Here is a 15,490-nt window from a genome sequence, read left to right as displayed (position 1 = left end):
TCTGCTTCTTCCTTGATGAGACTTCACCATGGAGTCTGCGTTCTGTGCAGCTCTCCACTCGTCTCCCTGCTTCCATCCCTGTGCTGTGCCTTGTTCTCAGCATCTTTCTTACAGCTCCAGCATGGCTGGTGGCCGGTGGAGCATCAGCTCTCTTTGTAGCCCTCCTTGCCATCACTGTAGGAGCAGGAGAGGTGCTGCAGCAGTGTCTGCGCTTGCCCAGGAGCCCTGGGTGTTACCTGCTGGTCCTTTGGTGGGCAAGGAGGGGGGTGACGTGTGGCACTTTGGGGAAGGTTTGTGTGCTCCACCTTGGCTTCTGTGGGGGAGCTGCAGGCTGGGTGATGGGAGGAGGTGATGGAGGATCCCCAGAGGTGTTCTGCAGCTGTCCCGTTACTCCCTTTCTGTTCTCTGCCTGTGCTGTGCCTTGTTCACATTCCTTCACAAGAGCCAAGATAAGCAGAGCACATCTCAACTCTGATCTCTGCCTTTGCTGATGCTGTTGGCTGTGGGTCTTGCTCAGCCTCCACACAAAGCTGAGCCAGCAGTGGGCTTTCCTACTGTTCAGGTGGATGTAGGAAGAGAAGAATGAAGTAGAAGCAGCTTCACCATTCGTGCTTGGTGCAAAGCCCTTCCGAGTGTCAAGACCAGCATCCTCTGGCTGCTTTTTGGAATGGTTGAATCCTGCCTTGCCGGCTGCTGCAGCTGCACCTCTGCCCCTGTTGCACTGTCCAGGCTGTTGCCTGCTTTTTGAGGGGGGCCTGGTTTGGGATGAGCCAAAGTGGGGAATGTCCCCAGCCCTGCATCAGGACCGGGACCGCAGGGCGTGGGGTCCGTGCCAGAGTGGCCGGGCCGTTCCAGCAGGTGGCAGGCGTGGCCCAGCTTGGCAGTCTGTCGTGGGGTGTTCCCTCTGTGCAGGGCTGCCGAGCATCGCTGGGGCTCCAGGGCTTTTCCCTCTTCGACTCTACAGAGGAAGCCGGGTGGCTTGAAACAACCTAAAAGTGCCAGCTCCCTGCCCCAGCTTTCCCCCAGGGTGATGACAGGGAAGGCAGCCCTGGTGCTCTGCGATGGGGTCCCGTGTGCCTTTGGCAGCCTCCCCCCACTCCCTGTGTCCTGGCTGGCAACACAGTGAAGTGCTTTGCTGCTCTGGGCTTTAAGTGGGGGGGTTTCCCAGCAGGTGGGTTCAATAGATCGATAAAGTGCATTTGTGTAGCTCAGCTGCTTCCCAGCACATCGATCCCTGTCCCGGTGCATCCTCCTGGCCAGGGGTGATGCTGCGGGCACGGGTGGGGGGGGCCTGCCGTGGGCACAGCACCGTGTTCTGTCAGGTTCACTCCCTCCTTGCTGCAGCGAAGTGCTGCCCCGGTGCCAGGAGCTGAGCCAGCCCTAGCTGGTAGCTCCCACAGAGCAGCTGCAGTGGGGAGCCAGGAGCATGCCACGGGGGCACAGGGATCTGCTGCTGGGGATAACTGCCCCTTCCTGGGGCAAGGCTTTAATGGGGTCCTGGGCTTGCAGCCCCCCCTCCTGTTAGATGGGTTAAAGCCCTTCTTCCTGGGTTAAGGCACTGCTGCTGGGTGCCCAGAGAACAAGAGAAGCTGGGGGGAAGGGGTATGCAGCCCCCCACTCCCATGCCAGGCACTGGAGCAGGGCACGGAGGCACCACTGCCTGCCAGCACCCGCACCTCCAATTTAGGCAGCACAGTGCGGCTGTTCGTGACTGAATGCACCGTGGCCCACAGCCTTCAGAGGGACATGGTGTCCCTGCCTCCCCGGGGACCCACCTCTGTGGGGGCGGGAGGAGAAGCCCTGGGATGGGGCCAGCCCCAGAAGTGTGCAGTGACAAGGCAGGATCCCCCTCAGAGCAAGGCGGGGCTGACTTGGGCATGGCTTGCAGGGCTGCCAGCGTGCCAGTCCCACTGGGGCTGAGCCTGAGACAGGGTGCCCCAGAAAGGTGCCAGGCCACTGTCAGAATGCTGAGGGGCTGAAGCTGGTCCCACCAGGAATGCAGAGGGACACAGCATACTAGAGAGAGGCTCGTGTAGCCGGGCAGTGGCAGGAGGAGACGCAGCTCAGTCCCTGGATGGGCAGAGCTTCACTCCTCTGCTTCAGTTTCCCTATCACTGAGCAGCCACAAGGTCTCTCTCTGGCTGGCAATGGAAAGAAAAGGCACTAAGTCCCAGAGCAGGTGGGGACACTGGGCTGGGGAGGAAGGGGGGACACTCAAAGGGACCCTGTGCCCTTTGCGATGGGCAATAAGTTCATGAGAGCAGGATTGCAGCCAGGGGCTCCTTCCAGGCTCAGGGCAGCTGCAGGATGACTTTTAGAGCCTTGGCTCCAACAGGCCTGCAGCTCCTTCCAGCACCTACAATATGCAAAAAGGCCCCTGTTGGTGTAGTTAGAAAGTTTGGGATTTTTCTGGCTGGCTTTCAGCATTATTAATATCAAAACTCCCAAGCCTGCTATGCCCTTGCTTTCCAGGAGACCTTTGGAGCTCATGCATGCTAATTGAAGCGAGGAAAGCAGCCAAATCATCAGTGTGAACAGCTTTCCTCCTGAGTATTCCTTAATCACTGGAGTTACCAACCTGTGGTGGAGCTTGGCACTCTGCATGGCCAGCTCCAGGCCTGCCTGGCTCTCCTGCACCGTCACTAAAATTCTGCTTGCAGGCAGGATCACCTCCTTGTGCCACTGTTTGGGGCTGCCAGAGGCCCCAGGACTCTGTCTGGATTAGGTTGGCTTTCCTGCATTCCCCCTGCCAAAAAGCCTCCTGTGCCCAGCAGGACAGGCGTAGAGAGAACCGTGACCTGGGATCTGTGCTCATGCTGAGTGTCAGACTAAGCCAGGCACCCACAGCTCCATGGGGTTTGTATCCTGGTGCCAGAAGGGCATCTGAAGGGGGAGGTGGTGTTTGCTGCCATGGGAGAGCCTGGGGCAGGGGGCACAGACGTGTGTGAGGTTATGCACCCGTGTGTCCATGTGTGCTTGTGCTTCTCTCCAGTGCCTTTCCCCACTCTGCCACAGATGATTTAACAAGGCTGCTTCCCTTTCTCTTCCCCACCATGTTGATCCATCCTCTCCTGAGCTACTAAATGTGTCCTAACTACTTTGGAATTGCCCTGGAACAGTTTTCCCTATTTTACCCCAACGCCCCACAACCACCTGCCTCTGGTTTCAGCTGTGGGGCTCTGGTGAAAGGATGAGCAGGGCCATGGTGCAGCATCCTGCCAGTACACTCTGGATACTGCTGTAGCACCCCAGCAGCCTGCTTGTTTGAGATGCTCAAAGGGCAGGAAAAGCACAGCTGAGGGGAGGGTGCACAGATAAAGGGGGTTGGGAAGGGTGTGGGCACCCTGCTCCAGGTGCTCCCTATGCCAGTACCCGTCCTGCCCCTTGGCATGGAACACCTGTGGCCCTAGACCATGGCCATGTCATCCTGGACACTCTTCCTCTCCAGCCCCACAGTACCAGGGTGGGTGAGGAAGGGGAGGTGTGTCACTTATCCCTTGGCTACTCTACTCAGATGCTGTTTTTGACTGGTTCTGGCTTGGGAACTGCATGGTCCAGGTTTCTCTGCTGGGGTGGAAAAAAATGATGGTTTTAATCGACTCGCCATCTGCAGCAAGATGGACACAATTTGCAGCCCTGGGGGGTGGAGTGGGGGGGGGGCTCTTTTTGTTGGAAAAATCCAAAAACAGATGGGGGCTGGAATCCTGGAGCCTGGGACCTGTGGCTACATCCAGCATGCTTATTCCCTATCCAGGCAGCTCACACTGTCCTGAGTCCTTGGGCATTTTCCAATGCCAGGCTCTCCCAGGGGAGATGCTCCAGCCTTGCAGAAATGCTGGAACGTGCAGATTTGGAGGGTAAAGAAGTGGTTTTCCCAGCAGAGACTCTTCCCTGCCTCGGGCAGCGAGCCGTCCATCAGCGCGGCGCGCCGGGCTGGAGGCTGCGCTGAGCCCCGCGGCGGAGCCAAGCCCGGAGAGACGAGGGGGCTGGGACCGAGGGGCTGCGGGCAAGCCCTGGGGAGGGCGTGGGCCAGAGCCTGGCCATGGGGACAGCCTGAACCCGCCGTAGGATACCCACAGAGCCCCACAGAACCCGGCGGGCTGGCAGGGGTGAGCAGCTCGGGTCCCTTGCCAGGTATGGCAGTGGGGGAGAGGGGGAGCGGCTCACCGTCTCCGCCGGGAGGGATCTTGAATGGGAGACGATTTCATGTCAGAAACGTTTTCACAGGAATTTGTCACCACCTACAAAAATCTCTTTACCTCCACCTTTTTTTGTTTTTTTTTCCTTTAGCAGTAACCAGACCTGAGGGGTTGTGTGCATGCAGGTGCAATTGAGAAACAGAGGCCGGGCCTTTTTTGCTCCAGTTCCTAAGAAAAAATGTATTTGGTGTTTGTTCCCCTCCTCCAAATCCTGGTTTGGGGAGAGAAACCGCTTCCTGCAGCACGAAAAACCAGGCAAGTGAGGGACTGCATTTCTCCCAGCATATCCCACTGCAGTCCTCCCAGCGCACTGTCCTGGGCACCCCAAAATATCTGTCAGCCCTGGAAGCTGCTTCAAACCCACCGTCCCCCAGCCCCGTCCGTCTCCCCGGCGGGATGCGCCCGCAGCATCATTAGCGCTCGTCTAGTCGCCGCCGCGGCGGTTTGAACCTGTTTGAAATGCACTTGAAAAGGGTGGATTTGATGGGAGGAATGTGACGGCTTTTTGTTCCTGAGCCCCTCGGTTGAAGCTTTGCGTAATGAAGAGCTGTGACTTTCACTCGGGTTATTTTGGGATGGACTACTTTTTTTTCCGAGCTGGTGGAAGACCATCAAAGCGGCGCTTTGAAAAATGTCCCAGTGTATAAATAACTCTGCTGAGAGCAGAATATCGCGGGCTCCCGCGCGCGGCGCGCCGAGGCAGACGGCATCTGCCGCGCGACGTTGCATTATAAAAAGGAATTATTCATCCCTTCCTCTAATTAACTGGGTACAGCTCCCCCGCGCAGGAGCGATGGCCCGGCATGGGGAGCACTCCCGGCCGTGCCAGCAGAGCGGATGCTGCTCCCGAGATCCCTCCGTGTGTCCCCCCGGGCCCCCCAGCAGCGGCAGCGGGTGGGAGCAGCAAGCTGGTGCTGCCCTGCCATGGTAGCACAACGAGCTGGTGTGGGAAAACCCGAGCGGGACTCAGTGTGGCTGGAAAACACCTGATCTGCTGCCTCGGCATCCCTCCCACCAAAATCCGAGCAAAGGCAGCAGGATGGGGGCGCAAGTCCTTGGTACCCTGCTAGCTCACAGCTTCCAAGGCTGTGGGTTTTTGGTGCCTGCATCTTGCTGGGTGTCTGCCAGTGTCGCATGGGGCATCCCCCAAGAAACAGCCAGCAGCCACAGGAGCCACATAGATCTGACAGAGACTCAGAGATGCACGTCTCAGTCACACCCAAGGGTGGTTTTCAGGAGATATGGGAGGGAGAGGACCCGCAAAGGGAGCCCTGTGCCCCTCACCCCAGGGGGAAGTGGCCATGGTGGCAGCAACCAGGCAGGCTCAACACCACGGCTGTGCCCTGGCAAGGACACAGTACTTGGGACCTCCTGGGAGGGAAACTAATTTTAGGAGTGCTCCGGAGGGGCTATTTTGGACCCTTTGCTCTGTGTGAGTCACCTGCTATTTTTCAACCCCACTGGGGCTATTTCCGTGGCAGTGATTTACACGGACTGGGACAATGCTGCTGGCACTCTCCTGGGGTCTTGGAGCCCAAAGCAATGCTGGGTGCACAACTCACTCCCCAGACAGGGCGCAGAGAGGTCTCCAGGCTGCCTGCTGGGCCTCCCAGCAACTCCTGCAGTGCCAGGGATGCCCACAGCAGGATGGATCCACCTAGAGCCCATCCCATCACCCTGCCACCTTCTCAAAGGACTGCATGGGTGGGTTTGGAGTTCCTTATTCCTCTTCATTGTTTCTGAGGAGAGATGGATGGGGCGAGGTTGGAAATTGTGGTAGGGTAGTGATGCAGCTGGTGGTTGTGGGGAAGGAGACATCTCTGCCTTAGGTGCTTGAGGCTGAACAACCCTGCTCCCCACCACACCGGGCTCCTCCCTCCCCAAAACCTGCCGCTTTGGAGCCCGCCAGGCAAAAACCTGTCTGTTTCGGGGTTGTCAGAGCAACGTGATGCACCTTTCAGTTACCACGGCAACCTCAGCAAGAAGTTTTTAAAATTCAGGCAAGGTAATTTCTCCTCGCGCTGCGATTTCGTTATCGCTTGGCTTGCCATTCCCCAGGGAAGCAGCGTCCTGCCTCACTCCTCCGCCAGCAAGGTGGGATCTCGGAGATAAGAAAGGCAGAGCTGTGAGGAGGGGGAGTGAGCCGGTGCTCTCCCTGCACCCCATTAACAGGTCTGGCCCCAGAGACGTAGGCTGGTAATTAATGAGCTTTAGGGGGGGCAGGTGATGAGCAGTCTGAGCTGAGGGAGAGCAGAGAGATGGGAGAGGGAGAGGAGGAAAAATGAAGGCAAGGCTGGATGGGGAGGTGGGTTGGTAGGACAGAAGAAGGAGTGAAGGCAAGGGTTGATGTCTGGTGGATAGATAGGGCAGCAGGAGGGATGAAGACAAGGATAGATGGCGGGGCAGATGCCTGCGTGAGTCATGCCAGGGTACCCTGCTATGCCTGTGTGGATGGATGGATGGATGGATGGATGGATGGATGGATGGATGGATGGATGGATAATGGATGGATGGATGGATGGATGGATGGATAATGGATGGATGGATGGATAATGGATGGATGGATGGATGGATGGATGGATAATGGATGGATGGATGGATGGATGGATGGATGGATGGATGGATAATGGATGGATGGATGGATGGATGGATGGATGGATGGATGGATAATGGATGGATGGATGGATGGATGGATGGGTGGATGGGTGGATATCTCCAGCTACCAACCAGGCAATGGACAAAGAAACCATGCTGGGGTAGGTCACAAGGCCTGTGTAACCCCAGAAGTTTGCACTGCTGTCCCATCACTTCTTTCTCTGAGGAGTAGAGCTGCTGATCTCTATCATGCCTTCATCTCCCAGCCCTCAACAGACTGTAGGTCTCTCTGGTGCTGCCCCAGGCCCTGGAGGAGTAGGGAGGGGATCCTGTAGCACTGGCAAAGCCTTGACAGCCTTGTCCAGCCCAGCCCCCTCCCAATTACCCCAGTCCAGAGGAGAAACCCAGGACTAATATTATGGTTTGGAGTGTCAGCAAAGCCATAGGGTTGAAGGTCTATTTTGTGAAGGGGAGGGAGAGGCAGGCACGAACACAGGGCTGCTTGTTCTCTGCCTGCACTGCCCCATGGGCTGTGTGGCTGACGGAGAGCACATGGGCCTGAGGAGCATGCTGGCCCCAGCCCATATGTTGTTTATCATAAAGAGCTAACAAGCTTAATTAGGGATGTGTCTGTGATAAGGTTATCAACTCGTAAACACTCAGGTCCCCCTGACAGGAGCCCAGCAGTAACTGACTGAGCCCCTCATCAGGGAGCAGAGCAAATCTGGTCAGGGGGATGCTCACTCTGGAAGGTTTTATTCTGCCTGTGGCACTGGTAACTGGGGCAGGGCATGTGGAGCTGCACTGATGGGAAGGAAGAAGCAGAAGGCAGAGGGTTGGATTCTGCTCCAGCAGGATCATTTCCTGCCTGCAGGACAGGCTCTTGCCCCACCATCAGGTTTAGAGTGAACACTTACTACAAGGGATGGACAGAAGGGGCATTCCCAGCCCTCCAGATGGAGATGCCCATGGGAACAGCCAGGTTCCAAGGGGGGACCTGCGGACACGTCTTGTGAGGACATGGCCCCCCAAGGAGAGGCATGGCCAGCAAGGAGCCGAAGAGGGAGGCGGAGTGTGGGAGCTCCTGGCTACAAAGGCGGTGAAGGCTCCTTTCCAGTTCTCTGAGTTTCTTGAGCGAGAATCTGACAGCCCTGAGCAAGGCTCCCCGTCCTTGTGGGCTGTTGGCACAGTCTCACCATGCTGCTGGGAGCCGGCTGTTCTGTCCCCTCTGCTGCATGTTCACTCTAGAACCTAATGGTGGGAGCTGAGGGGGCAGCTTTGACAGTCAGTGTGAGTGTGCATCAGCAGGGACGCGTTCCTGCTGGAGGGTGCTGTGGACAGGATGTAAACAGGGCTGTAGACAAGCCACCGTCTCCAGGGCTTGGTATCCACTGTAAAGTCTGGCAGATTCATTTCTCCATGCAGGCAACAGCAATTCCCACTCCCTGGCTGCTTTTGCTAATGGAGGTGGCCCTGGGCGAGTGCTACAGCACGTGGGATGCTCATCTTCAGCCATCTTTCCTGGGGACTCAGGCTGTCACTGTCCCCTGCAGGGGCTGCCATCAGCCTGGGGGGACAAGGCAGCATCTTGTCACTGCTACCTGCTGCAGTGCCTTCCTTAATGATGAGCTCCACTTGCCTGTCCCCTCAATTAACTCTGCTGTGCCAGCTCATTAGGCTGCACACGCTGAGAAATGCTGCAGCAAAAGGGATGCTGCAGTCTCACGGGCAGTGCCCGCTCAGAGATGCACAGGGAGTCTCTGTGTGTGCATCTCCCCACAGATATGCTCACTCCTGCTCACACACATGTGCTGGCACACGTGCACGTGTGTCCTGGACACGCACACGCTGCTGACCACGCGTGTTCCTGCAGCACCCACACCCTGCTCCCCCACTCTTCCTGCTGATTGCAGCAACTGGAGGCAATGGAAACTTTTGCAGGGAAGGTGCTTGGAGCTGCTGTCTCTGGGCTGGGGCTTTGCCAGGCTCTGGCCCAGCTGTGCCCACCCTGAGCCGAGGAGGTGGCAGTGGGGTGCGTGGGGCAGGATGGAGACGCTGCCCCCCCTCCAGCCGGAGGACGTGCGGGCAGAGCGGCCACGTCTCGCACATCGGCCCTGCCCGCGGCTCTTGGCTCCGGCCGGGAGGGCAGCAGGTGACGGAAAGCGAGCCCGGGCCTGGAAGGGGATGAAAGGCGGCTCGCAGCTGCGGACACCCGACGCCACCTGCCCGGGCGCGCGGGAAGGATCCGGGATGTCCTTGTCCCACGGGCAGATCGCCATCCGGCGGAGGCGGTGAGGGCTCCCCGAGCGCCGGGTGCCCGTCAGGCAGCACAGGAACTGCCCGGTCCCACCAGCTCCTGGGGCCCAGATGAGCTGTGGCTGAGAATCCCAGTGCCGCCACGTCCTAACGCATGAAACAGGGCCAAGCAACGCCCACCTTGCCTCAGTTTACCCCCTGCCAAACGCCTCCCCTCCCTGATGTCTCCTCTGGGGAGGACACGTGGATGCCTGGGCCGTGGGACGAGGGGGAGGTCTGTCCAGACAGCCCCAGTTAGGACATACCCTGCTCCCTCCCTGCACCGAGCACCAGGATGCTTTTCCGACAGCAGACGTGCCCCAAGCCCCCCGCTGCCCGGCGGGGCCATCCTCACCGCCACGGGGGTAAATCCGAGCTCGAGGGAAGGCTGAGGAATTTCTATCCCGGCCACCTGGGGCTCACCCCCGTCCTGCTCCGGCAGCCCTTTCCCCTCCGTCAGCGCCTGCCATGTGTGTCCCGCTGCCGCCGCCTCCTCCTGCCTAATCCCCCACTCCATAAATCACACACACCCCCCGCCCCGAGCTGTCCCGCGGGTCTGGGGTCTGCCAGCTTGTTTGAAGTAGCAAAGGCATCCTCTGAATGAGTTGCCCCAGCCCTCCGAGCCACGGACCCCCCCCCCCACCCAGCTCAAGCAGCACCGTCTGGTGCACCCTGTGTCAGCGTCTCCCCACTTCAGTAGCAGCAGCAACTCTGTCACCTCCCTGTTTCTCACACCTCCATCCCAGGGCGCCAGTAAATCCCCTGACCCACAGCTGCCCTGGAAATTTTTTCCTACTGTGTCTCCTGCCTTTCTCAACACGTTTGGCTGCACGGTCTCCACTCCCAGCCTGTCTCTCCCTCTCAGCCCTGCAGGACGCCCGAGGATCGGTCCTGCCTGCGAGCCCTGGCTCCGGCATCCCGCTGCCGGGTCACCATCTCCGGAGGGGAGCCCGTGGCTGGTCATTACCCCCACGCCGAGACATCCTGCTGCAACATTCCCGTGCTTGAGGGGGCGAGGAAGGGGGGGCGGGAAGAAATAGTAAGCCAGTTTTGAAGTCTGTCACCTTCCTGCAAAGCTGGACGAGTCTTCAGATTGCAATCCTGGGAGCTGGGAAATGTGTTTTCTCTGAATTGGTGGCAGGTTTGTAGCTCAGGTGAATGCTCCCGGCTCTGGGTGATTCATCCCAATTTAATTTCCCAGCTGGCTTTGGCACTGCTCGGTGCATCTCAGCCCCTGACAGCATCTCCCCAAGACATCGAACCCCCGGGATGTTTTTCTCCTTCATCAGTTCTTTGGTTGGAATGGGATATTAGGTAAATCACATCCTTCCTTTGCCACGGCCGCCCACCTCCCTCCCACGCTCCAGCCTGGAGCCGCCGCCTGTCCCCGGCTGCTTTGATCCCTGCCCTGCGAGGTCACGTCCCCGTGGGGTGCCAGGACAGCCCGCCCCCGCTGGATGGGCATCCCTGGGTGTCTCCCAGCTCCCTGGGGAACAGCCGGCACTGATGGATCTGGGTCTGCCCCCTTCACTGAATCTTGTGTCACTGCAAGTCCTGAGCAGGCTCTGCCTTCAAACTTTGCCGCATGCCCTCAGCACGTTGGGGCAAAGCTCTGAACCCTGGCCCGAGCAAAGGGGGCCTTCTGGGGCAGGACCCCTCCCAAAAAGTGGTGGAGACCACCTGCATGTCCCTCCAGTGGCTCTTCCAGCCTGGCCTGGCACTAACCTTCGGTGCAGCAGTGGCTCCCCCCACCCACCCTCCCTGGTGGGTTGCATATTTTTAGCTGACAAAGACAAGGGGAAAAAAAAAAAGAGAGAGAGAGAGAGAAGAGAAACAAAGAGGAAAAAGGCTCCTTTTTTGTGGGATTTTGAAAAAAATGGAAATTACCCTGCAGAGGAGGGGAGAAGGGCCAGGGGGTTTCAAAGCATCTTCTTCTCCCTGGAAGTGATATGGAGAAGATGCTCCAGGCCATGTGGCCTTTATTGGCTTTGAAGTTCAGGCAGCAGCTGGGGAGGGATGTGGTGAAGGGCAAAGCAGGGAGACAGCTTCCCACAAGGCACGTGCCGGCATCAGCTCGGCATCAGCTGCCTGGGCTCCCTCGCCCCTCAGCTGGAGCCTGCCCTTGGAGAGGTGGCAGCCCCTGGCAAGGAGGCAGCCCTGGGGCGATGGAGCTGCGGGAATTGTGCCGGGAATTCGGGTGCAGGAGCGCTGGGGCTCGGATCCTGCAGCCCGCTCTTGTTGGGCCTGCCGGTTGCCACGGCGACCCGGGAGCAGGAGCATCATTTCCACGGGATGTTGCTGGGAAAGGGAGAGGCAGGTTGTGTTTCTGGGAGAGGGGTGGGGAGTCAGGATGGGGCTCTCCCCAATTCCTTCAGTCTCCACAGAGAGCCCTTTTACCAGGATTCCCACTGCAAACCCAGTCTGGGCTGGGCTGACCGTCCTTCCTCCGCCCCAGAGGGATGCTGGGGCTGGCTGGGCCATGCCAGGCTGTGACCATCCATCATCTGTCCTTGCTGGAATGAGGCAGCCACCACTGGACACATCCCAGCGAAGGATCCTGGAGCTGAGCGATCGCTGAGTCACGCAGCCAAAAATCCTCTCCAACTGCCTGGTGCTCTTTTATCCCTGTGAGCTGATCCAGCTCCCGGACCAACTTCTTTGGGAGGACCCACGTGCATGGGGAGGACCCACGTGCATGGACGTGTCCCAGTTTCTTCCAGCCCTTGAGCCATTCCAGCTGCCTTGTCCTGTCCTTTCCAGCTCTTCTGTGCACACCAATGCCCACAGCTGTACCACTGACCCACTTAGGTGGCCCACTGGCACGTCAGGGCTGTGCCACAGAGCTGCTGGCCCCCGCCCTCTGCCCACATTACCTTCCCATGTCATGAAAGCGCTTGGACACCCCAGAGAATTGGGAAGTTACCTTAAAACTCTTGAGTTATTCAGTTATCCTTCTCACACAGACAACATTGAGCATCCCCCTATATTTGTGGGGGCTGGCAGTGGCTCCAGCAGCAGTGAAGCACAGTCCAGACACTCTGGATGCTGAGCAGTGCAGCCCTTGATCTGAGGATAATGCTCCTCCTGGCCCAGTGGCTCAGCTCCTGGTGCCATCTCCTGCATGGCCACTGCAGCCACAGGACAATGGTCCCAGTCACAACCCCAGCCTCGCCCTAAAACAGGAAGAGAGTCTTGTAACCCTCCAAAATACTGGTATTCATAAATTTGGTGTGCATGGGGATGTATTGGAGGGGACACAGCCACATTGTGAGACATCTCTGCCATCCTGTGCACACCCCTGTGCTCCCGTGTCCCTCTACATCAGCACCCCCCCCCCTCCCCCCCAGCACAGAGCACCCCATGGCAAAGTGGGGGGTGTTGGAACTGGCTCACTGGGACCCAGAGCCACCAGTCCAGGTCTGTTTTCCATTGGTACAGCTCCTGCCCACTTCCACGGCAGCCTGTGGGGTGACACAGATGTGGTCCCACACCATGCTGTGGTCCCACGTGCATGTGAGCCAGAGGGCACCAGGAATTCTCAGTCATGGCCAGCCATGGGCACCACGGTGCTCTGCTGCTGCAGAGCCTGGGGCTGTGCTTGTAGGGCCAGGCTGAAGGTTGGATGAGGTGGGGCTGGCTTCACCCAAAGGCAGCTAATGGCTTCTTTCCCTGGAGCATGGAGAGCTGCAAGGATGGATGAGCTCAGCACTGCCAACCAGACTGCAGGAATGCTAGGAGTGGGCAGACCACTTGCCCCTCTGGCTTAGAAACCATCATGAGGACAGAGCAGGATGGGTACCATGGCTAAGCTTGGTGCAGGCAGCACCAGCCACCCTCTGCCCATGGTCCTGGGAAGGGCTTGTGTGTCGGCACAGTCATCCCAGGCATCCTGGATTGCAGCTGGGCAGTGAAAGCCTCAGTCCTGGGGGCAGTGCTTACTTCAGCAGTTCCCGTTTCAGGAGTCTCAGCCTCTCCCAGCCCATGTCCACCAGTACATCACGCTGCAGACACTACCAGGCACTCATCTCCCCGCACTTACGGTCTCCTGTTGTGCCTGGGGACCCCCAGCAGGACGCGACCCCGCCCTTCCAGGCGGCTATCGACCGCCAAGCGCCTCTGCCATCAGCAGGAGCTGCTCTTCAAACGCCTTTGCCGTCGGCGGGACATCGATCGCCAGCCACCTTTCATGTCCTCACTGCACCTCTTTCCCGGCAGAGCTCCAGCCGGGCTGCTCCCTGCCCACGAGACCGCTATTCCCAGTGCCTGCCATGCTCACAGACCCTCATCCCCCTGTTCCATGGGCCTGCTGCCAGCTGCTGCTACCCTCCTGCCTCAGTTTCCCCACCAGCAGAGCTCAGATCTTGGTGACCCTGCAGGCAGCGCCACCTTGGCGCCCGGGCTGGGGGCAGCTCTGTCAGGGGCAGGGCACACCTGGATGGCCAAATCCCCTCTGCCAGGGATAACAGGCTCAGTTTGTCCCCGTGTCACCCTCGAGACACCCATTGGGTGCCTCTGCTTGACTGCTCGCCTCACTGGGGCCTCACTCTGCCCCTCCGGGTCAGACCCCTCTGCTGCTGCCAGGGGTCCCACTGGGGCACCCGCCCCAGCACAGCCCCCCGTTGGTTTTCCCAGCTCGTCACGGTGCAAGGCAGAGGAGATGACATCCCTGCTCCTGCCAAGACAAACACGGCGCCTTCCAAACACGCAGGGCTTGGCAAGCCCACGCCTCGGCCATCGATCACCGAGCCCGCCGTGCTCCAGCCCACAGCATCCCATCCGTGGGGCAGAGCAGGGGACAAAGAGCAGGGGATTGGTCTCAACAAACCCCCCACACCTCTCCCCACACTGCCAGCTGAAGGGTGGAGAATCCACATCTGTACCCTGCCTGGGGCTGGGGGCTTGCCCTGGGCTCCTGGTGACAGAGAGTGCTGGGCAATGCCAGGGGCTCGGTCCCCACCCCTTGGAACACAGAGACTGCCCGGGACAGGGACAGCTCGTCCCTGGGGTGGCTGTGCCGAAGGGTGCCCTGCTGCTGCTGGCTTAGCCCCAGGCAGAAAGTTGGCCAAAGGCAGCTCCAGGCTCTTGCAATAATAAACCGTGCTCAGGCAAGCATTTGTCACTGGGCTGGAGCGGGAAAGGACCAGATATCCCAAACATCTGGGGGAGGGAGCGTGGGAGGCAGAGGGCAGCCAGGGAGGTCCTGGAGGGGCCGGAGAGGGTCTGTCCTCTCCACACTGTCCTAAGATGGTGGCAGAAGAGCCACACAGAAGAGCGTGGCATCACCACGTCAACCCTCCCAGAGGCTCAATTCAGCCTGGAGGAGCAAATCCTGCTCCTTCCTCACATCCCGTCCCCTAGAGCGGTTCCTGGGCTGGGAGCTGCTGAGGTTTCCGTGCGAAGCTGGTGTCTCTGAGAGCTGTGGAGGGGGGCACAGGCAGCTGGTGGGGGCTGGGGGATGGAGGCTGTTCCCGTGGCATGGCCAGGCTAAGGCAGATTGGAAGAGGAGTTTGTGGCTGTCGCTGAGCACCGAGGTGTGTCCATCTCAGGAGCCACCCTGGGGGGAATCCCAGGGCTGCTGCGCCCTCCTGCCTCCTTTGCTGGCCCACATCTGCAGGGGACATCTGCAGCTGGAGCTCTCCCTGGGGCTGGGGCGCTCCCCGGCACTGCTTCCTACAGTGAGGTGGGAAGGACAGAGGGGGATGGGTCAGGGAAGGTCCAGCCCCTCACCTCTCACCCTCAGCCTCCCCTGCAGCCCTCGCACCATCCCTGCCCTGCAGTACAGCTCCTCTCTTCTCCCGTCCTGCATCCACCATTCCCTACAACCCCCTGCCTGTATCCCCCAGAGCCTGCATCCCTTTGCCCTGCCCAGCCCCAGCTCCCGGCTCTCATGTGCTGCCCTCAGGGTGGGTGCCCAGGCTGCGGGCACCCTGGGGACCTGGGTGACCCCGATCACCCAGGGACAGCGGCAGCACGGGGGTCGCTGCTGGGAGCCTATTCTGCGGCGGGCAGCGAGGGGCAATGCCGCTTCCTGCTGCTGCGGGACGAGGAGCGGGGCAGCAGAGGGTTAAGCAGCGTCTGGCGGCGGGAAGGGGACCGGGAGGAGGGGGGAGATGGAGGAGTTTGTTTAATAGCTGGAGACAAGCTATGCAGCTGTGCAGGTCGGACGGGCCCTGCAGCCCCCGGCCCCGCCACCCCCTCCCCGGCCGTGCCCGGGCAGGCAGGCAGCAGGCAGGGAGGCGATGCAGGCAGCAGGCAGGAGGGCAGCAGGCTGGCACGGGGCTGGCAGCTGGGCAGCCTCAGCAGGGTTATAAAAAGCAGGAATGCTTCCCCCAGAGCAGCGCACGGCAGGCGATGCCTGCCAGCCCGGCAGGGGATGGCGGCACCGCCCGGGAGGTGACACC

Source organism: Lonchura striata, chromosome 12, assembly GCF_050655825.1.
Source record: "Lonchura striata isolate lonStrDom1 chromosome 12, ASM5065582v1, whole genome shotgun sequence".
Classification (NCBI taxonomy): Eukaryota; Metazoa; Chordata; class Aves; order Passeriformes; family Estrildidae; genus Lonchura; species Lonchura striata.
The sequence above is the reverse complement of the archived record's forward strand: the minus strand, read 5'-3'. Positions refer to the sequence as shown.